Consider the following 23399-nt stretch of genomic DNA (forward strand, 5'->3'; position numbering starts at 1 on the left):
TACGCTCAAAATGATTAAGCTCTATTCTTGAAAATGTTGTTTGAACTTCCCAATCCCTGAAAATACTTCCCAATTGATCATGTGAACTTGAAATATTCATATTAAAATTTAAAAAAAAAAAAAATGAAATTACGTGGGGGCCTTGGTCCTCCATAGCCCACAAGTGGTTTCGTCATTAGTTGGATTAGTTTATACAAGAGTATGCCTTTCTTTAATTGAACTTGATAGTGGATAGTGGGATTGATTTTCAAGATTAATCGGTATATCCGTGAGAGGCCTAGTTATAAGAAGAAAAAGGCCTAGTTAAAAGCACCAAATCCAAAGAAAGAAACAAGCACTTGTGGACCATGCATGTGACTACATATCCTTATGGACCCCCACCCATCATCACTTGCTGTGCCTGAACAGCCATGGGGTCTGTCGCCATCTCTTTGGCTAGTGGGGGTGGGGGGACCTGGGTTAATGGTTTGCCCTTTTCCTTTCCTTTCTTTGGGGCTTTTTTACCTTAGTTTGTTTGCTACTTTCTCCTAACATATATACGCAGTACGCACGCGTTATTTTTCTTTGTGCATTTGCTTTGGTTTCCTGATTTGACATTCTATGGAATTGTGGCCTGGGAACCATTTGTTGAAGATTTCTTTTTAGACATGGCTCATGTAGCTTTTTCAAAAGAGATTTTTTTTTTTTCCAATATTGTATACATCGGCAGAAGTTAACAGGGTATTAGTATGTTAGTCAACAGGGGTTCAGAGACTGCATATTAGCGGGAGTTAGCGGGGTGTTAATATGTTAATCAACAGAGGGTCCAAAGACTGTCCATAGCCCTAAACCCCAAATTCGCCTCCCATGGAACTCAAACCTCTGCCTCCATTGAAGAGGGAAGGTGAGAAAACCAACTTCACTAGGAAGGGTTTCTCTTTTAAAGAGATTTTAGATACTTTTTTGGTACATGTGTTTTTATATGTTGCACATTGGATTTGAAGGATCACAAGTCGGCCGTATCCAGTTATTACTAAATAATGAACTGAATTAGTTGCTAATCCCGGCCGACATAACTTTTTTAAGTTGCGGCAGAAGAAGACGGCTTCCAATAGAAAACCGATACGATTTACGGCTGAAATGTGTATTCTAGTTTCTGCGTGCTCATTGATTTAATTGATAGTCGGAAAGTTAATATACATATGATATTTTTGTTCATACCACCAACTATATACTTTTCGAGTACGTTCAGCGGTTCAACTTCAACAGCCATCGCTCAAATATCATAAAATGACGAAACCGTGAGATACTAGAATATTTTGTAGTTATGCTTTGGACAATTAAAATGATACAAAATCAAATCTTTCCAAAAGGAAAAAGGCGAAGAGAGAGGCTACTTCGATTAACCTTCATCTAGGGCTTGAATGGAGCGAAAACAACCACCACATTATGCCCACCAAAGCCAAATGAGTTGGAGATACCTGCACAAAATAGGCAAATTTGATTAGTGAATGTTGAAATATTATTTATTTGCTAAGCAATGTTGGAATATGAGGAATTTGGATAACAAAATGTTCAAATGTTTAATTATTATAAAGGTTGCGAAAGATATATTATCTTCATTGCCAACAAAGCAAAAACATGTAACAAATGTACTTAAAGGCCCTTGGTTGTTAACCAATAAACCGCATGTATGGATTAAGCATTATGCTTCTGCAGTTTCATAATTTCCGAAAAGATGGACAAAATACTTACCAACATGGACTTCATGCTCTTCACGTTTGGAACAATTCGACTGTGACATCAGACTCCAAGTTTTGCAAAATTAGAGAACCATAAGAATATGAAATGCATCATAAAATTGAATAACTGAGAAAATTTTAGCATAATTAGAGGAATGGGCTCTCGATCGATGTAGTACACATTGGTTAATGGTTGGATGCAACCAGCTAGTGTTGATTGCTTTTATGGTTGTAATAGCTTCCAATCCTCGTGCAGCTCCAACCGCATGTGAACATTCAAAAATATGAATACGGCAATTTAATGCCAACAAATTTATGCAATACTAAATTAAACAACATATGAACTAAAAAAGAGATTGGGACCTTCTAAACAACGATGGAGACGAATCTGCAACTGAGAACAATGTGAGTGAGCAAGATGTGAGAGAGAGAGAGAGAGAGAGAGAGAGAGAGAGAGAGAGAGAGAGAGAGAGCGAGGGGGGGGGGGAGAAGGAGAGAGGTTTTTATATAGATTCAAAACCCTTAAATTATGGAAAAGCCTTTTCTTCTTGACTATGAAAAGGAGAACTTAAAATACCTAAAATACCCTCGAAAAGTCTTTTCTTCTTGACGAAGAAAAGGAGGACTTAAAATATCTAAAATACCACCGAAAAGCATTTTTTTCTTGACTAAGCAAAGGAAAACAAAAATACCTAAAATACCCCACATATTAAATCTACTATTGCCAAACTACAAAGGTAATTTCGTATATTCATGAAATGGCTATACTTGCCACTCTTCTCCCTTTTGCCCTTAAACCCAATACCAAACTACATAAAATACCTCAACCTCTTGAATTCATCCTTGCCAAATTAAAAGGGCAAATTCATCTTTTCACAATGTACCTCATTTTCTTCTTGACAAAACAACATTTGTCATAAATTAAGGGAATAAAAAGTGATGAAAGTACTTCAAAAGTTAAAAGTAAGCCCTAAATTAAGGAAAAAAAGTGAAGGAAGTACTTTAAAAGTCAAAAGTAAGCTATAAAAGGGGGAAAATATAAAATAAGGATAGTCACTCAAATTTTCTAACAGGATAAGTCCAAAGTACTCTGAAAATTCCAATATGATCCCCTTTAAAAACTACAAGGGCAAATTCGCCTTTTTATGATGTGGCTATGCCAAACACAATTCCCTCTTTTGCCCTCCAACAAAATACCAAACTACAAAAATACCTCTTTTATATCATAAATAAAGGAGAGCATTTATGTCAAATCACATTATGGCTATGTTTGGTGTAACCACTCTCCTAACAAACTACAAGGGCAAATCGGTCATTTCACCAAGTGGCTTGGTTTGCCATCCAACATTCTTTTATTACAAGTGTATACGCGAAGGGGATGGATGTCTGAGCGGTTGAAAGAGTTGGTCTTGAAAACCGAAGTATTGATAGGAATACCGGGGGTTCGAATCCCTCTCCATCCGCGAGGTCATAAGTTCTCTCTTGCCTTATCCATAGATAAGAACGAAGCGGATCGACTCGACGATGGAATGGGTAGCTTGTGTTATGATATAGACGGAGGTTCTTGTCTTATGATTTAGTTAGGATTTTGTCTCCCTTTCGTTATCTTCCGCTCTCCTTACTTGATCTAGAACCGCAGGCAGATGAAGAAAAGGCGAGGGAAAGGGCAACCACGTTATACGTACCCGGCTTACAACGATCCTTTGAGCAGAAACCACTTGCGGATGCTCTTGACTCAGGGATTTGAAAGCAGATACGGAAGAAGAGTCCTACTTTCGAGGGAAAGAGAGGAGCGACAAAAGGATGAATACCTGAGAAAAAAACCTATAACTAGAGTCAAGGGAAGGAATTAGATCCTTGGCGTGAGCTAGTCGATGGATTGATAACATCAAATACCAAAACTACCCAAACACCAACACTTGCAAGGGCAAAATGAAAAGGAAAAGTTTGCAAGGCAATAATGTAATTTCACACAATGCCTTGGCTTACCATGCTAGGTTCTTTTATTACAAGTGTATTAATAAGGGGACGGGAAATGCTTTGTCGCTGTTATATGTCGCTGCCTAATGCTTAATTGGGTACTTATCATTAGTTCCATAGTCGGAGAAAATTATATGCATAACAATCAAGACAAATGATACGTTACGCAAGAAGGTAGAGCAAATTCGGGGATATAAGAGTATCCCTCGTTAGATTAGCGATGACATAAATTAATGTCCCTTTTTGTCCCTTTTTGGAAATGTAAAATCTTAGGGACTTTGTTATTTTTGGGTAAGATGTCATCTGTTTTTGCACCGTGTGTTATTGGTTATAAAGCATTTGGAAAACAAAGGAGAACAACATTATTAGCTAGAAGCCTAAAATGATCGCTAAGTAGCTCATCTTTTAATCGGATCATTGGATTGGAGTTATCAAATTCGGATTTTTTTTTTAGATTGGATTGAATCCGATCCATTGACAGACCTACTTTAAGGTAGTTAAATTACGTTGGTGCACCAAAGCAAGCTGGGCACATCAAAGGAGCATCCGGCAACTAAAACAAAAAGGAACGGTGCTAATAAGTCTTATAGAACACATTCGATAGAACGCTAGCGAGATTGTGTTTGAATTGTAGATTTATGCGAAGATTTATAAAGGAAAAGCAAGAAAACAGATCATGAGTTTCAAGGTCGCATAACAAATTGGAGATCCAAACAAAGAAAGAAGTTCGCAAAAATCTCGATCAAGTGAGCTTAAAGAAATTTCATGAGGCACCCATAGTGCTGGTTTTAAAGGGCCAAAAGGGGATCGATGTCATATTGGACTAATGCAGGGTTTTTTTTTTTTGCTAAGCTGGACTAATGAAGGGTAATGCTAGTAAGATTGTCCTCTATTTTTTTTGGTAATATAGGGTGTGTTAGACGAACTTGTGCACACCACGGACTAATCCCTACAACCATTTTAGCTTACGCGTGGGGTGACCCCAAGACTTGCTGACAAGAAGAATCGAATTTCAAAGATTAATTATTTTTTTTCGCCAAAAAAAAAAAAAGAAGAATCGGATTTGAGACATTAGGAGGGAGCAAAACAAAAAGTTCCAGAAAGACAACCAAGCCAACCCGGTTGTTTTTTTTTTCTTCTTTTGATGTTTACTATACGAATGCTAATAACAGTTCAAGTCATCGCCATTAGTCTTGATAGATGTGAGGAATTAAAGTACTTGAGCATCTATGAAAAGGGTTTTGAAATATGTCTAAAAAATAGTTTTTTTAAATAGTCAAAAGTATCTTGAGTCCTATTAAGGGGGTGTGTATTGTAGTATTTCCCTTGATCTTGTGACAATTTTAAGATTAATGAAAATTTTTTACCTATCAAAAAAACACTGGAGACTTGCTTTTTACTCATGACAATGGGTTCTGTAGCCTGTAGGCTTATGGTTACACTCTTCATTTACTAACCTACTCTTTAGGGGAAAGATTGATTTTGAAGGGGCATGTGATCTCAACCAATTATAAAATGACCTTATAACCAAACCTTGTGTAAATTAGGTTTCACTAACGTGCACTTAACGAAAGTATTAGTCGTCGACTACTCTCTCAATATACTACTGTTTTGCAAGCTTTGAATGGATCCTTCCATTGTCCTAATTCATAAAACTCTGGTTGAAAAAGAATGCCTACTTGAATAGGTTTGAGAAAAAGAAAAAAAAAGGTTATCGAACACTAAAGGGGAGATTTAAGAGTTTGTTTTCCTTATAAGGTCTTAGGTTCGATTCTTATTGCCAACCAGTAATTCTTGAGACCACCTCAACCCCACGCGTAAGTATGCAAAAAGGCTGTAGGATGGGTTGTAGGGATTAATCGAGGTGCGCACAGGCTGACCCGGGATACGTTGCATAACATTACAGGAATAAAACAATTGTATCAAACACAATCTTGAGTAGTAGACTTTAGTAGCCGGTGGGATCTTTGAGAGACATTAATGGTTTTCTTTCTTTTTGATGTAAACTTCAAACTGCCTAAGCTGCCCTAGGCTTTTATTTATTCGGTCATATGTTGATTCATTGTCCATTTGGGATTGGTCTGCGTGTTCGATCTAGAAAGGACTTGAGAATTAATCCTATGAAATAGGTGTTTGACTAGTTTGCAAAAAGATAGAACGTTCGTTCTTGTATTTATTTGGTCATATGTTGATATATTCATTAATCGGGTGGATTGGACGTAGGTTTAGTTTATGCGAGTAGCGGTTGTAGAAGAATATGTACTATTTGAGACTCTCCCAATGTGTATCTTCTTCTATTGTATTGTTTTCATCTCTTGACCTTTTACGATTAACAAAAATATTTCACCGTTTAAAAAAGAAGAAGATAAAATCTCAACAAGACCGTTAGAAATAGGAGTTTTACCAGTTGCAAAAAGGTGGAACATTTTGTTGTAGCTTGCAACTTGTAGTTCATTTGAAAACCAACTTGTGTATTACCCACCACCTTTGCTGCAACCATCACTGCCAATGCGCCACACTTTCAACGGCCACCACCATCGTTAAGGCTCCAGATGACGAATCAATGACTTCAGCGAGGAGCGCAGAAGATACCGACACCGACAATAATCCTTTTTCATGCTTAGTAGGGAAATCTCAAGACCCCTACGAAGATGACAGGAATGACCCTACTTTAGGTGATTATTGGGATAGTATGACCCAAATTATTGCCGAACAATTGTCCTCTAAAAAGGAGAAAGGACCCATTGGCGGCTAATTCCAGATAAATTTGAGTGTATTTTGTAATTTGAATTTCATTTTCATTTGCATTTCAGGATCCTCTATATATATAATGGGGATGCGTTTGTATTAGTAGGCAGGTTTTGGATTTCCCTCCTACCAACTACTCTCTAACCAAATGGTCTAAACCTCTCTCACATATGTGTGCGCCCCACACATTTAATTGTGAGCTGAACCCCACACATATGTGAGAGAGGTGGTTGGAGAGTAATTGGTAGAAGTGTTCCTAGATTTATTGGTACAACCAGACTCTGAATCCCAAAAATGGGGAAATTAGAAAAGGCAGGGGAGGCTTCATAGTCCAATCCGTTGAACTAGCTCTCTCTACCTCTAACCAAACAACCAGCTTCACTATCAATCTCAATACCAATCCCCTTTAACATATAGCACGCATCAAACGAGGCCTTTAAGTGTTCTAGCTCGTCTTGCTAACTATTAGACGAAATCAAGCTCGAATATTATTTTAGTAGCTCGATATCATGAATTCAAGATGGAATGGAGCATAGATAATAAAAATTCAAACACAGATTAGATCTTGAGGATGGAATGGAAGATTATGGATATTAACAAATGTTCACAGTATTGAGAAGTTTAATCACACAATGATGTAGATTTAACAAACATAAGCTATTAATTAAAGAGTACAAAAATATAAGTATGATTGTGCCTAAGTGCACCCCTAATGCTGCTTGACCAAAGGATTCTTGGCTATTTACGAACTACTTTGTTCTATTCTAAACTTGCGCCTAAGAAAGTTCCATAAAAAAATAAATTAAAAAAAAAAACCCTAGGCCTAGGCGTGTTTTGCTCAAACTCTTTACCCATGTTAAATGTTTCCGAAGGTTGGGCAAAGAGTAATAAAAAAAATTTGCCAAAAAAAAAAAATTTGATTTGCTATAACAAGTATGATTGTGCCTTTTAGTTTTGTTTCTTGCTACTTTATGTGGGTTTCTTTATTTAAATGCGAACTGTAACCTTTTAGTTTTGTTTCTTGCTACTTTATGTGGGCTTCTTTATTTAAATGCGAACTACAGTATATGTTTTGTCTAAAAGGAGACCTAATTAATGCCAAAATGGGTCCTCTTTGCTGGAAGATCCCCACAACTCAGAACATGGGTCCGAATTATGATAAAAAGGAAGAATAAATGGGTCTGAACCTCTTTCTGCCAATACGGATCCTACACGTGTCACTGCGTTCAGTCTTGGTAGATTCTCTGAATTTTCTTTTTTGTGGTCCCTGCTATGGATACACCACTTGGTGTACACGATTTGCATACCGCGTTGTGAGGGACACATCTCATGATTTCACACAAATGATCGGAGCCACTCAATATGCTTAAAATATTTTTCAAAGTATTCTTGTAACCAATATTCGGTTGAGCTGATTTTTTGACGGATCAAAATTCTTAAAAAGATATTTTAAACATATTGAGTGGCTCCGATTATTTGTGTGGGATTCCGAGATGGGTCCTCCACAACGTGGTTTACATTTGGTATAAATCAAATGAAGTACCCATAGTTTTATTGGTTCTTCACAATCTATAGGAAGTGTTTCTTCTAATGAATAAGTTCGTGTGAATAAATTGTTGATTACAAGTTGTTAGTTGTTCACACTAATCAACAACTTGTTGATTAGTGTGAATAAGATGCAAATTTTGGTTGTTGATTGTTATTGACATAGTGTGAATAAGTTGTTGATTAATGGGAACAAGTTGCTAAAATGCCAAAACTTGTTGATTAGTGTGAACAACATGCTATTAGAATTGATTGATTCAGCATGCTGCGGAGTTCTATTTATATTGAAACTGCTATTTCCAAACTGAGTTTAGCTGTGGATGATGCTGTGTTGTTTAAATTGTTCCGAGAGGGTTCTTCAATGCTGATTATCTACTGGAACCATGTTCGAGTCCATGCTGCGGTCATTACCTACACTCTGGTGCTGAAGTTGCTGGTTGCATTTTGATGCCTCTTATAGGTTATCTTTTCTGGAAGATCTTGGGTGCAACCTGATGCTGTTTTGTGTTCTATCTAATATCCCGGGCCTTAGTGATCAATGTTTCTTGTGATAGTTATATTCTAGAGCCAGCCATTGGGCTAGCATTTTGTTTTTTCTCAGCGATTGGATGAATTCACCTCTGCTTGTGGATTCATTCAATCTCTTGTTGGATGTATCATTTTCCTTTTTCTATTTCTTTTGACCTGCTCTATGTTTCAATTTTCTAACTTGAATATAGAGTCAGGTCACCTCGATATATCCTTTGTCGAGCTTTAATAAAATCTTGTTGCCTATCAAAAAAAAAAAAACATGAACATGCTAAAATGCCAAAACTTGTTATGCAATTTTGGCACAATTGTTCACCAAAACATTAGTGGAAACGCCCTATGTGATCTTCATTTTTTTTTTTTTGAGGGAGAGCAAGAGATTAATTTCACCTACCAAACTCACTTAGGCATAGGCATTGATATGTAGGTTTTTATTTTTATTTTTATTATTATTATTTATTTTGGACATGTTTTTGTTTCTTTCCTCGAGCGTACATTTAAGGTATGAATAGGAGAATCTTTTGGATGAGACAAACTGGTGACTGGTGAGTGAATAGCTGGATTGCTTGAGTAGTCTGACAGAAGGCTATGGTGTTTGGGTTGCCGATAAAAAAGGGAAAGACCCAATTTCTTGGAAAATACTGTACCCCACCAACAAATGGTAATGGTACACAGTGCACATGCCTTGTCTTCTGGCAGGTCAAAAAGTTGACAGGTACATGAATTCCCATATCTCATCTACCAAATCCTTCTCCATAGAACCCAGCACGTGACTTGTAAACCCAGTATTTGTAGTAGTATATAGTTGTTGTGTTGAATAGCTCTAGATTTTTTAATGTGCATCTATGTATATACATATGTTTGAAAGTGAAAGAATAATTGATTCGTGTGTATCTCTATCTAATTCTAGCACGGCAAGTGACTTGGAGTTAACATATCCACTTAATAAGTAGAATCTTGTGCAATGGCCCCTACAATGCAGGTTTTAGTGCAGTGCACCTTGGTGGGGATTCAATTCACCCAGAGCCCATCACTGTAATTCCAATTTTGGCTTCTTATTTTTCTGGGATCTTTTTACTGATCATGAATGCAAGAAAATCTTGTTGAGTTAACATTTCAGTAGCACCACATACGGTTAAAAAAAAAAAATTTTAAAAGTGTACGCATCAAAGAATGAAGCGTAAGATAAATATTTCAATCATAAGGCCGTCAATCATGCTCCACGAAATCTACTAAAATTTGCCGTATGATATGCTCAACGGATCTTGTAAAAAGAGCATTTTAGATCATCATGATGGACCATGGGTGGAAGAAAATGATGTGCACTCACGACTATTTAGTGCATGCATTTGAGAGTGCATTATACATAGGTACCTCGTTGGTAAGATTATGGTGATTATATTTGCACACCCATGCTTAAATTTTTAGCTAACGTCACCGTCTTATCAGAAGCACTCCAATAAAATACATTTCAAGCATTGCAAGTTGTCACATGTTCTAGTAAATATATGTATCCAAATATCGTGGATCTAGCATTATTAGTTGTTGGTAGGTGTTGTCTCTTGATAGGTTCTTGGATGGTACCAATTATTTAGAGCCTTCTATATTGGCCTTTCTCGTCCCTTCGGATATAACTTGGCCAAAAATGCTACTAATAGATGCAACAAAGCAAAGGCATTGTCCTTTCTCACAAGTGGAAAAGAGCACATTCCTAAATCAACAGTGTCCATAGATTCTTGATAATTCCTTCCAATTCAAGCTCATGGCGCGCCAGTTCTTGTCTTACTTTAATAATAGGTACAAAGTTCTCTTGTGGGTTTGGCCATAGAGTGATGGAGATGTATCAAAAGGATTGAGCTAGTCAACTAGACATAAAATCAGATTTGCTCCTTTGATTTCGTATAATGCGTATGTACAATCATTCATATTTTTTTAGCAACAAAAAAAATGTATCCGCTCATGGATGTGGCTAGGAGGAAGTTGGAGGAAAATAAATCTGCATCTTGGAGTTCAATGTCCCTTAATTACTAATTCTCATTATCAATTCCCTTAAAACTACTCCCTCCATCCCTTTTTTTGTGTCCAGTATTTCATTTTGGCTGTCCTTTAATAAGTGTCCATTTTGTAAAGTTAGGGGGGTAAAAGTTAGTGTATTGTCTATTTTGTCCCTAAAAGTAGATTTTATTTTAAAAAGTTAGTGAGTAAAAGTGTAATAATGATGGATAAGTAGGGAAAGTGAAGGAAAAAATTGATGTGAAAGGTATAATGATAATGTCTTTTTAATAAGTTGGAGTTACGAAGCAGGACACTTAAAAAGGGACGGAGGAAGTAACAGTTATCAAATGTGCCCTTCGAATGTTATGTTGACAACACTGCATTCAAGGTACAAGGGTGGGCCACACTCCACCACGATGAACGTAGTGAAAAACCAAGTCAATACTTTCACGCCTATATGTGTGTTTATAACTTTTACATGGAGAAATAACTTTGTTCGTGAGTGGAATTTTTGGATACAGGGAGATAATGCATGCAATGTGGAAGCCACATAAGTTCAAGCTAGTATACTTGATTGCAACACTCTATGTCCTCACACAAACCCTAACATCGGCTAGTCCTATTTACTGGGCTTTTCGGGACACATGCTAGCTTCTAAACCATGCCAATGCCTTGTCTTTGCTGCCAAGGACTGGATTCGGAGACACTGTTATCATCCTAATGCTCATGCGTCGGGTGATATCGTCATCACAATCATTCATCTATATGACATGGAAAAAGAATGAGATCGATTAACCACAATGGTTAGCTCTTACATAAAACTCGAGCCATCGGGTCCCACCTATAACATTATGGAGGTGGGAGAAGAGAGAGAGTCTAGAAAAGTAGGGAAAATTGAAGGAGGACGAAGAAGGAAGAGAATCACTAGAAATTAAAGGGTGGGGGGGGAGGATGGGGGGCTTAACACCTAAACTCTCTCTTAAGCTCTAGAACTCTCTCGGCTCTCACAATATCATTTGAATTATCTAGTACTAGTGTGGGTACCTCGATTCCGTACCCAAGGGGTCGTTCTTCACCTTCCTCGCTCGAAGGATTGATATCGCTCCTTGCTATTTCGGGAGCAGATGCTTGTTCAGCGAAGTTATCGTGTCCGCAGCTGTCTCATCATCCCCTTTCCAGAGATTATCGCTTGTCTTCCAAAGCGGACGCTTGTTCAGCAAATTATGGCGTTCAATGCTTTATTAAGCAAATCATCTCAACACGTGGCTTTTCTATTCTCATCCCTTTTTCAAAGGTCATCGTCTGTGCTTCAAGGCGGATGCTTGTTCAGCAAATTACGGCATCCATGCTTGTAGTATTTTCCATCTTCATCCCCTTTGAAAGGCAGTCTGTGTGCCATTGAGAAAAGAGCTTCTTCTTGCCAAAAGAAAACTAAAATCCAGTTACAATCATGCTTATCGTGGTATAATTACAAAAGAATGGCTGATAAGTTTTCCCGAATACATTACTTCAGGTGCACACACATCAACTAAATTGCAAGTTGCATGCATGGCTTTGCAGTAAAAATGCAAAGTCAACAAATCTCGTAAATATATCAACAAATCTCGTAAATATATCAACAAATTCGTTGATATACACAACATGCACATTTATCCAGAGTAACTACAAATGTACTAACATGAGTGAAGTGTTTAGTGCTTGCGTTGCATAAAACAAGTCAATTTATCCTAGAAAACAAAGAGAATAGCTTAATTGTGAATATCAAGTTGTCTCCTTAAATTGTTCATGTAAGAAATTAGGTGAATCTGATGCATACGAACAATTTCTAGACGTGGCTTATGCGTATGTACAATGGTTATTGACAAGGTCAAGGATACATACGCTAAATTAAGAAGGGGGAATAATAACTCTAAGTTCATATATGTTAGATTATGCAATGCCCCTAACGTATGATCCAATTTCACTCTCCTCCTTAAGGAAACATTATTCCAATTTGGTCCCCATAGAAACTATTTTTGCAATGTAGTCCAACTATTAGCACCATCAACATCTTTGACGACAATAACACATGACTTTGACACTCTAAAATAAAGTTCGGGAAATCAAAATCTCTCAAAACTGATTATATATCGTGTGCAAAAAATATAACTTCGAAATCAGCATTGCTCTAGTTTATAAGAATGGCCTATGGCTCACTTGTGAAGGTTGATATATGGGAATCCAACGTTGGGGTAACCTATTTACCAAAGAAAAATACTGGGTAACCTGTTAAGAGCCAAAAAAAAAAAAATTTAAAGAAAATTTTGTGAACAAAAAGAATTTTCTTTTGGGGGGTAAATTAGTTTGAAATAGAAAGAAAAAAAGAAAAAAAAAGACTAACCGAATATACAACCTACAAGGGGCATAACCCAAAAGGAACAAAAGAAAAGAAAACAAATAAAAAATAAATAAGGCCCAAGCCAAGTGGCTACATAGAGCTAAAGGGACGTAAACAAGAGTTTCAAATCCATCTTGGAAGAGGATAACTTGGGACTGTGGGAGACTGGTATTATGCAGAGTACTTGAGGCTGAAGATAAACTCGAACTTGTGCGCACATAATCAGTTTCCCAACAACGGTGAAAGCAAAACTAAGACTGAAAGCAAACAAGGAGCCACCACATCGCCGACAAAAAAACAATAAATTCCATGGACCCCTATGGATAGGACTAATACAGAAATTCTGACATTTCCATTGGACAACCCCATATGGATAAGTCAAAACCCAAACAATAGGACACACCAGGTGAAGACAGACACGCATGCCAAATAGAGCACAAACTCGTAACAAAATCAGTGCCCGAATGAAGCAGTGGTACTTAAAAGAAGCAAACAAATGAAGCAATGGAGCACAACCATTATGGGCACAAAATGTATATCAGTGGAACCCAAATGAAGCAAATGAAGTGGATCAACAACAACAGCCACTGAATTACACCTAGAAAACACGACTTCCAACATTAATTGTTTCCAAAAATTTACAACACAGCCTCCGAAACATTAAGCCAATTATGGTTCAGAGCATAAAAACCTGCATTTTCAGCACATCAAAATACAAACTGAGGGACAAACAACCATGAATGCAGATTTTCAGCCTTAAAAACTGTACCAAATGGCAATGAACTCCGATTTTCAAGTTGATTAGCTAAGTGAAACAAGAACAAGAAACAAGAAACCCCTTTGCTTATGGTGCTTACACCAGTCTCCCTTGAAAACCTCAACTCCCACTCTTCTTTTCAATAGATGGCAATAGGGGAAATGGCTCCACCCCTCTCCCTCTGCTAATGCTCACATGATGCCCCCCACTACATATTACCTCCTCTCACAAAAAAGTATGAGGTTCAATCACACACAACTCACATGGGAACACACATCTACTGGCACACACAGATCACGTACATAGTAACCAACAAAAGTATCCAGTCAATCCAACTAAGTACTTGAGTCAAAGAATAAGATAACTACCATCCATTTTAGAAGTATTAGTAGATCCAAGCACTGAGCCTCCAATTGGGACACAACTAATCTACTCCATAATCGGCATTTGCACCACTTGAGCACTACAACACAGAATGCAAGAGAATGATCTGCAATTGGATATGATATTTAGTTAGGATACAATCAAAACCACAGCTGGACCACAGCTAGCTGCATCTAAGTAGTATTCAGACTCCATTTGTCAACAAACCAGCTAGCCTGGGCTCCTTGAGGGAGTTTGCTAAAGACAAAAGTCTAAGCCTAACCTCTACGCAAATTTTGTGAGTAATAATAACAGAGGGAGAGCAACAAGTGTTTCTGGAACTTCCTCAAGTTCCTCTCCTTCAATAATTGGTAAATTGTGACTGTGAATGCCAACTTAATGGTAGTTACCCAAAGTGAATTGCCTCTAAAAGAAGAAAAAATAAGAATCCAGTTGGACCAAGACTGAGGAGCCCGAGAGACATTCAGGGTAGCAGATATGGAATTCCATACTTGACAAGAGAAGGGACAATTAAAGAACAAGTGATCATGGCTTTCACTACCATTGCATAAACTACAACAGGAAGTAGGCTTAATACCAAAGAGAACAAGCCGATCTTCAGTAGAAAGCCTACCAAGAATAGCCAGCCAGGAAATCATACTGCAGTGTGGGATATGAGCCGGAAACCATACAAGATGGCTCCAGTTGACCTTAGGGCAACAAGGACGCAGCTTGTTCCAGAGCGAAGAGATGGTGAACTCTCCATTAGATGAACGAGTCCAAACCCTACAATCATCTAAGTCCAAGTTTGGTACAACAAGGGGCGGAAGAGCATTTCTCGCCTCATTCAGACAAAAGGAGGACTACTCCTAAAGAAAAAAAAGTGAATGGACAGAAGAGTTGCTCTGATACAGCATTGACGAAAGACGACAATAGGATAAATTATACCTGAAGTTCCTCTGAAGTTAAAGGCTCCCACTTTGAGAGTAAATAATTATACTCTCGTTGACAATCTAAGAAATAAAGGTAGGTAAGTTTTGGACAAGATTCAACAAATATCCACAAGTTTGTGTGTAAGATATGGAGGAACCTTAAGGTAACTGTTTCCATTACTCCAGTTGTTCCAATCTCTGATATCCGGTTTAGCAATCTCATTACCTGACTTTCATTGCCGAGGATCACCTGAAAGATATCACAAAAAAGTATGCAATTTATAATATACAAAATCACCACAAAATGTGACTATCAACAATCACCACAAAAAGTTTGGAATTATTGGAATGATAAACTTTTGTGAATCCTCTTCTTCCCGGGTACATTTCAATCCGAGTAGGTAGAGTGACATTTGAATTACATTGGATTCCCTTTATAGCGAGTTGCTCACCAACCAAAAGTCAATTCAAGGAAAGAAAAAATAAGGATCCTGAACATCTAGGTTTGTTTTGAAATCGAGCAAAATTCATATGGTCGGCTTTATTTTCTTGGTTATCATGCAACAAGAACCAAAGTTGATAACATTGTGCTTGGTTAGAAAATTTTGAATCAGTTCAAACGTAAGGATCAAGGATTAGTTAAGAAGGATCTGTTTGGCTACTAAAAGAAGCTACAAATATTAAACGAATAAACTACTTGATTATGGAACTAAACTCAAATCAAACTCGATTGCAGAAGCAAAGAACAGTATGCCACATTGCTTTTCCTTTTCTTTTGGGAATTCTATTTTTCTCTTGCCTTGGTTTCTATGCAACCAAACAGACCACGAGCAAACGTAAACACATAAAGTCAAAAAACTGGAGAATTAATTGGGAGTTCTGTAAAGGAAAATTAAGCAAAAATTAAACGTTCACTTCATAGAAAGAAAACTTTCAAGCGTTGTCGCTTTCATCTTTCTAGATATAGCCTATCTCTGTTTGCCAAGAATTTGAAATTAATGGAAGTCAATCGGACAGAATTTATGCAACCGACACATCAAAAGACTAGGATAATGGAAATACATGCATATATAGAACATACACATCGACAAGTAGATCTAGATAAGTACACTTAGAGAGAGACAGGGGGATCATCCGCTAAAGAATATACTAACGAGACTCTGAGGCTCGAAGTGAAATTAGAAACTGAGAGAGGAGGAAGATAGGAAGAGCACAGAGGGAGAAGATACTAATTATGAGAATGGGAGGAAATTTTGACTAGAAAATTTGAGACAAATAGGATAATGTCATAACGTTTACAAGTGCTATTTCAGGTGCTTCGCACCATAAGTCATGCCCATATCTTGTGCACATTGTTAAGAGTAAGACAGATGGAAAAAACTAAAAAAGAAACACAATTTGGATCTACTTGATAGACCTGTAACAAGGAAAGAGGATGGTTTGACAAGTGGCAATGAGTGTATTGTAATAAACGTCAATTTGGAAAAGGGGGAGCTCTCAAATACATTTAACTACATCCCAGCTCTCACTCCATGTCATGGCATACCCAAAATAAACAACCTGTACACAAAAATAAATATGAAAAGGCTCTGCTAATATGCAATGGTCAGAAAGAAAACAAAGTTTCTAGAAAAATTATACAAGTCATATAAGCAATTACTAGTCAAATCAAATTTCGTGATAAAAAGAATATCTTTTCAAATATCACACCACCACCCAATCAGTTGTCTCCACACCTATCCACTTTATGTTTGGCACTTGGCCCAACATCATATTCAAAAAAGAACAAGAGAAAGAGAGAGCAAGATAATCATCACAAAAGATGTCAAGACTCTACAACTTCAAATCATGCCTAGAAAAAGAAATCCAAATTTTTGTTGGGAAAATAGGTGGAAGATTTCCAGCCCACTTTATTTGGTGAAAAACCTTGCACCAACATAACATATAATGCATCAAAAAGGACAAACTTAACAGAACCACAAGCAGTACACAGATGACTACACTCCAAACTCGTAGGCGTTTTTCAACTTTCACATCCATATGAAGGGAAAATGTGAGCATTAAAAATCCACCACATGTGGTTGCTAATAAAATAATCGACGGGGTAAGAAATAGACTCTTCTCATTTTCTAAAGCCCCAAAAGGACCTCATTCTATTTCACAGTGGTGGTGGGATTAACATTTTGATTGTAGTTGTTTGTTGGTTTGTACAATAGAAAGGAAGGTGCTGCAGACCTCAATTGCTTACTGGGTGTGTCCCTCTAATTACTCCTATGTATGGTGGTAACTACCTTAATCTACTTGAGTGTGTAGGTAAAGGGACAATCCAAATTTATCTCTGTATGCAGGTTGATCATCAAGTGTGTGTGTGCGCCCCACATATTGTGTGCTTCCTGTGAGTAGCGTGTTTGATCCCCAGATTTTCTTTTGGAGTGGAGGTAATATTTAGTGGGGGAATCATGTGAGATAAAGCGGAGGGAGTCGAGGAACCCAGCTCTTTTGCTTCTGAGTGAAAACTTGAGAGGGAGGTGTGAGTCTTTCAAGGGAGTTGTGATGTGAGCACCAAAATGCAAAAGAGTTTTTGTTGAAGTTCTATTCATATTCTAGCTATTATTTTACCTATCCTAGGGGTGGTATCACTTGGATTATTTATTATCTCCGGGTATTGATGTATTGTTGTGCTTTCATTGAAAGACTGTCCAAATGAGATGCTTTCTAGCAGTAGTTTATCTCAGTCCACAACTCAAAGTAGGTGGGTGTGGGTGTATTGCCATCTATTAGGGCCCACGTGGATTGACCATTCAGCAAGTTACTATATGTTGGTCATCTGGTAGGACTGTAAAGGGCCAACAGAAAATACTGAAATTCTTGCAAAAAGGACACACGTAGTTAAAGACTATCCATGTAACACAGACAACTCTTGTAGTCCTTTGTTTATAAGGATAAGTTGTGCCAACTCATTAAAACTACACATCCTTATCTTATCATTATGTTCAAACGTAATTCAGCCTTACTAATTGCTATCAGCCTACCACACACACAATGCCACAATAAATTCATACAAGGGGCACCATATCTCTTTCAAATGCACTTGTAATGTAAGTCATCATGATAGTGTTAAGCATAAGTTTGTTTTCTATCGAATGGCATATGAAATGTAGTAAAATATAAGAAGAGTCCCTATAAAATCTACAGCAACTTAAATATTTTTAACATTAATATACCGTGAAAAGAAAATAGCCAACACAGGTAACAAGAGCAACAACGTACTGAGAAAGCATTGTCCATACTGTCTCAGATAAAAGCAAGCAAAATTTAAAGAAAACAACTGATCAACTGGATAATAGGAGAATGATCTAGAAAATATTTATCATGCGCAGAGCAACTGAGAAAAATTTAAAGGAAGCAAAAGCAAAACTAAACTATAGTAACAAGCCATGGCATAATCTATTCATAACCTGGTGTGAACCACTTCCAATACATTGTTGACTCTTACATCAGGCCCAGGTACTAGAGGAGTCCCTAGTGCCACCACCAAGAAAGAAAAAGTAATACACAACTTGTATATCAGAGACAAATTAAAGGAAATTTTTTAACTCAAATTCCAACAAAAAGAATCTAGCCAAGAAGACTTCCTTTCTTAACATATTCAGGGTAGAATTGTTTAACTTTTAAAACTTACACAGAAAAAGAAAAAAAAAAAGGGCAAAAGAATTTCAAACAAGCAACATGCATGACTAAAGGCCAGAGAAGTCCATCGTGGTTCACTAAAGACCACAAAATCACACCAATGGCAAGGTAACGTTCCAGCCATCTATAGTTGCCATAAGCAATATTTAGTCTTGCTAAAACATCCTAGTTCTAAAGCTACCTCTAAAGATGCTCTGATTATGTCCGTAATCCAATAGAAAAAAAAAATACTTTCTGATTATGTAGCTGACTCCCAATTTATAGGCAGAACTGCGCGCGCGTGTGTGTGTGGGGGGGGGGGGGGGGGGGGGGGGGGGCGGGCGGCGTTGTTACCGGATCACAGCTACATGTCTTGCACCAATACTCTTAAATAGCTAAACTACAGAGTTAATAACAATCTTCAACAAGGCCAAACCAAAAACTTTACAAGGGCATCCCTTTCTTGACACACAATAGACTGATATATGGCAAAATTAGGCTCCAACAGTTTTAGAACTGCACGTCTGTGTGTGTGTGTGTGTGTGTGTGTTTGAGTGTGTGTATTTGTACTGATGATAGCTATATGTCTTGCACTAATAGTCTCAAACAGCTAAACTACGGAGTTAATAACAATCTTCGACAAGGCCAAAACCAAAAACATTACAAAGGCATCCCTTTCTTCACACGAAATAGGCTGCATTAGGCTCCATCAGTAATCAAAGGATTTTCACAACCTCTGCTTCATCTCAACATATTTCTCGCAAATAATATTATGACTTTCCACACCAAGTATATCGTGATCCCTATCACACTATACAACAATACAAGCTTCTCTACTCATGGGAGGACAAGGATGATGAGAAAATAAAGAGATTACTTGTCAAAAATTGACCATATCATTTCCAAAAACCAAGCTGCAAACAACAGTTGTAGTTACCACCCACACCAATGGGCCTTAATCAGTTTCCAAGAATCCTGGTTGAAGCGAACCAGGCACTGTAGGAATCTCACCAATACACGTATATCCAATAAATTGCAAATGATGATAATCAGAACCATAACATGCAAAAAGAAGGAGATGAAGACAAGAACACATTGAGAATGTGGCTCTAGATAGCAAGCCAGAGACCCTTTATATGCAAGGTAAGATTACTTTTTATTACCGTCTCTGGTCCTTCTTTGAGAATCAGATCCTCCAAATTACAGCTATTATGGTTGAGAATTCTCCATCTCGCCTAACACAAGTGTTCTTTACCCAATTATTATTATACAATCACAAAACATGACATATAACTACTGTAGTACAAAGTTATACACAACTTGGAACATAAAATACATATGAAAACAACCAGAGGATTTTCTTTTCATACAGGGTAGTTATGAAATAATCGAAGGGAAAGAGGGTTCTTCAGGGCTTGTGATGCTGTGTGTAGATGTAACAGTGCAGAGGATGAATGAGTATACAAATAGGACAATGGCAGCATGGCCTTATTACATCTATACACAGCATCATAAGCCCTAAAAGACCCTCTTTTCCCTTCGATTATTTCATAACTACTCTATACAAAAAGGAAATCCTCAGGTTGGCTTTCGCTTGTATTTTATGTTCCGCTTTTATCCTTCATTTTTCTTATCTCGCCATTCATCATCTGGTAATTCTTGTTTGCTCTATAATAATTTATGAAACAAGAAACCATAATATAATTATGCATTAAATGCCCCGAGGCACCCCGTGGCTGCTCCAAGACTTTTGTCCAATGGGTTCATCTCATTTTTACAGTAGACCAAGTTGAATTGCATTACACGAACCCCTTCTTGTAAATTACTTTTTTTTTAAATGTTCACTTTTCAATCATGTTGAATTGCACTACACCAACCCCTTCTTGTAAACTTCTTATAAATCAAAACTAGTAACTTTCCACCTGTAAAACGTGGACACCGAAATTGAGACCCAAAAAGTTAGGGTTTATTTCTCATTATGTTATACTTATACAAATATAAGCATTAATTACACATTAGACCCTTATCTCCTAATCTACTTACATAAGAGATTAAATGTAAATTACAACTAATTACATATAAACCTATAACTTAACACTCCCCCTCAAGTTGGTGCGAAGATATCAATCAAGCCCAACTTGAACATGATGGGGTGGAAACTCTTGCTACCAAGCCCTTTTGTGAATATGTCAGCCAGTTGATTTTGAGATCTCACAAAAGGCATACATATCAAACCCGCACTCAGTTTCTCCTTGATGAAGTGCCTGTCAATCTCTATATGCTTTGTTCTGTCATGTTGAACAGGATTATGAGCAATGTTGATGGCAGCTTTATTGTCATAGTAGAGTTTCATAGGACCATTATCAGAAATTCCCAAATCACGTAACACGGCTTGGAGCCACAAGAGCTCACAAACGCCATGAGCCATAGCTCTGTACTCAGCTTCTGCACTAGACCTGGCGACCACTTACTTTGCCAAGTAACCAAATTTCCCCCAATGAAAAGTACAATAGCCAGAAGTAGAGCGTCTATCATCCACAGAACCAACCCAATCAGCATCAGTAAGTGTCGCCAATCGCAGGTGACCATGATTAGAGAACAAAATTCCCTTCCCTAAAGCTGATTTGAGGTACCTCAAGATACGATAAACTGCATCCAGATGCGAAGCACGAGGATCATGCATAAACTGACTAACAACGCTCACTGCATAAGTAACATCTGGTCGAGTGTGAGCTAAGTATATCAGTCAACCCACAAGTCGCTGATATCTCTCCTTGTCAGTGCACTCCCCCACATTGCCACTAAGATGATGATTTGCCTCAATAGGAGAATTTGTAGGTCTACAGCCCAACATACCTGTTTCTTCCAAAAGATCAAGTATATACTTCCGTTGGAAGATAAAAATACCTCTATCAGACCTTGCCACTTCCATGCCAAGAAAATATCTTAGTGATCCCAAAACCTTAATCTCGAATTCTTGAGCCAGACTAGATTTGAGATTAAGAATTTCATTCACATCATTGCCTGTCATTATTATATCATCAACATACACAATAAGGACAGCAATCTTACCAGCGCCTCCCTTGATGAACATAGTATGATCTGCATGGCTCTGTTTGTATCAAAACCCCAACATAACCTTGGAAAATCTGTCAAACCACGCTTTAGGTGATTGCTTCAGCCCATATAAGGCCTTCTTCAATCTACACAGCTTCCCTTCAGCCTCAGAGGAAGAGAAACCTGGTGGTATATCCATATACACCTCCTCTTCTAACTCACCGAGGAGGAATGCATTTTTCACATCAAACTGATGAAGGGGCCAATTCAAATTGGCAGCACAAGAAAGCAGAGCCCGCACAGTGTTCATCTTTGCTACTGGTGCAAACGTCTCTTCATAGTCAATACCATAGGTTTGAGTAAAACCCTTGGCAACAAGTCTCGCTTTGTATCTCTCAATGGTACCATCAGCATTCTGCGTAACAGTGAAAACCCACTTGCATCCTACTGATTTTGTTCCTCCTGGAAGTGATACTAGCTCCCAAGTGCCATTCTTTTTCAAAGTTGTCATCTCTTCTACCATAGCTCATTTCCACTTAGGTATTATGAATGCATCCTGCCAATTCTGTGGAATATATATAGAAGAAAGAGACGAAACAAAGGCATGGTACGAAGGAGATAAACGATCATAAGAGACAAATTGAGAGATAGGATGTTGAGTACATGACCTAACACCTTTCCGAAGAGCAATAGAAAGATTATCAGACTCAATAAAGGGAGGTTCAATAAAAGAAGATTCATTACCAGATAAGTCAGCTGAGGAATCAGGAACTGGAGCAGGGAATTGAAATTGACAAGGTGGTATTACACATGAGGACTTTCCTTTCTTCTGTCTAATGTAGGTCTTTAAGTTAGACCCTTTCAGCACTTGTGGTAGTTCCTCAATATTGTCACCAATGTCATGAGTTGCTCTTTCAGCAGATATTGGTTCTTCTCTAAATTGTTTCCTCTCCCCTTCACCATGATTATAGAAAGAGGCAAACATCTCTTCCTCCCTCATCTCTTCCTGCCGATACTCCCCCTGAAGAGATGGAGTGGAAGGAGAGTAAAAGGATACTGTTTCCCAAAAAGTAACATCTATAAAGACATAAAACTTTCTAGAGTGAGGATCATAACATTTATAGCCCTTCTGGACAGGAGAATACCCAATAAAGACACACTTATGGGCTTTAGGACCTAACTTGCCCCCAGAGGGATGAGGGGCATGAACAAAACACACACAACCAAACACCCGCGGTGGGAGAGTAGTGACACGAGAACTGTGAGGAAGACACTCAATAGGAGTTTTAAACTGGAGAACACTAGATGGCAGACAGTTGATAAAATAAGTAGCAGTCAAAATCGCCATCCCCCAAAAAAAATTGGAAACATTCATGGTGAATAAAAGAGAACGAGCTACCTCAACAAGATGACGATTCTTGCGTTTAGCAACTCCATTTTGTTGTGTGGAGTGTCAACACAAGTCGTTTGATAAAGAATGCCATTTTCTTCTAGGAATGCCCTAAAATTCCTATCTATATACTCAGTCCCATTGTCACTACGGAGAATTTTAATATTCGTATCAAATTAAGTGTGTACCATGGCATAAAAAGATTTAAAACAAGAAAAGACGTCACTCTTTGACTTAAGCAGATATACCCAAGTAACACGAGAATAACAGTCAATAAAAGTGACAAACCACCGAAAACCTTTAAGAGAAGTAACAGGGGAAAGACCCCAAACATCAA

At 37.8% G+C, this 23399-nt stretch overlaps 1 protein-coding gene and 1 non-coding gene across 8 annotated transcripts in view; one reads left to right on the plus strand and one right to left on the minus strand.

Annotated features, from left to right (window-relative positions):
* Positions 1 to 3097: 3097 nt before the first annotated feature.
* Positions 3098 to 3184, plus strand: TRNAS-UGA (transfer RNA serine (anticodon UGA)). Its single transcript has one exon. It is a non-coding gene; the product is annotated as a tRNA-Ser (tRNA).
* Positions 3185 to 13447: 10263 nt separating this feature from the next.
* The window catches only part of LOC131315229 (uncharacterized), a 30651-nt gene continuing 20699 nt past the window's right edge, over positions 13448 to 23399 (minus strand). The window contains exons 9-11 of one of the 7 annotated variants that reach the window (XR_009196644.1): positions 18405 to 18468; positions 15105 to 15196; positions 13448 to 14141 (exon numbers count right to left, since the gene is read on the minus strand). The gene's annotated coding sequence lies outside the window, so the exon portion shown is untranslated. The other 6 variants (XR_009196642.1, XR_009196643.1, XR_009196647.1 and 3 more) reach the window with 6 other exon arrangements.

Source organism: Rhododendron vialii, chromosome 13a (assembly GCF_030253575.1).
Source record: "Rhododendron vialii isolate Sample 1 chromosome 13a, ASM3025357v1".
NCBI classification, from domain to species: Eukaryota; Viridiplantae; Streptophyta; class Magnoliopsida; order Ericales; family Ericaceae; genus Rhododendron; species Rhododendron vialii.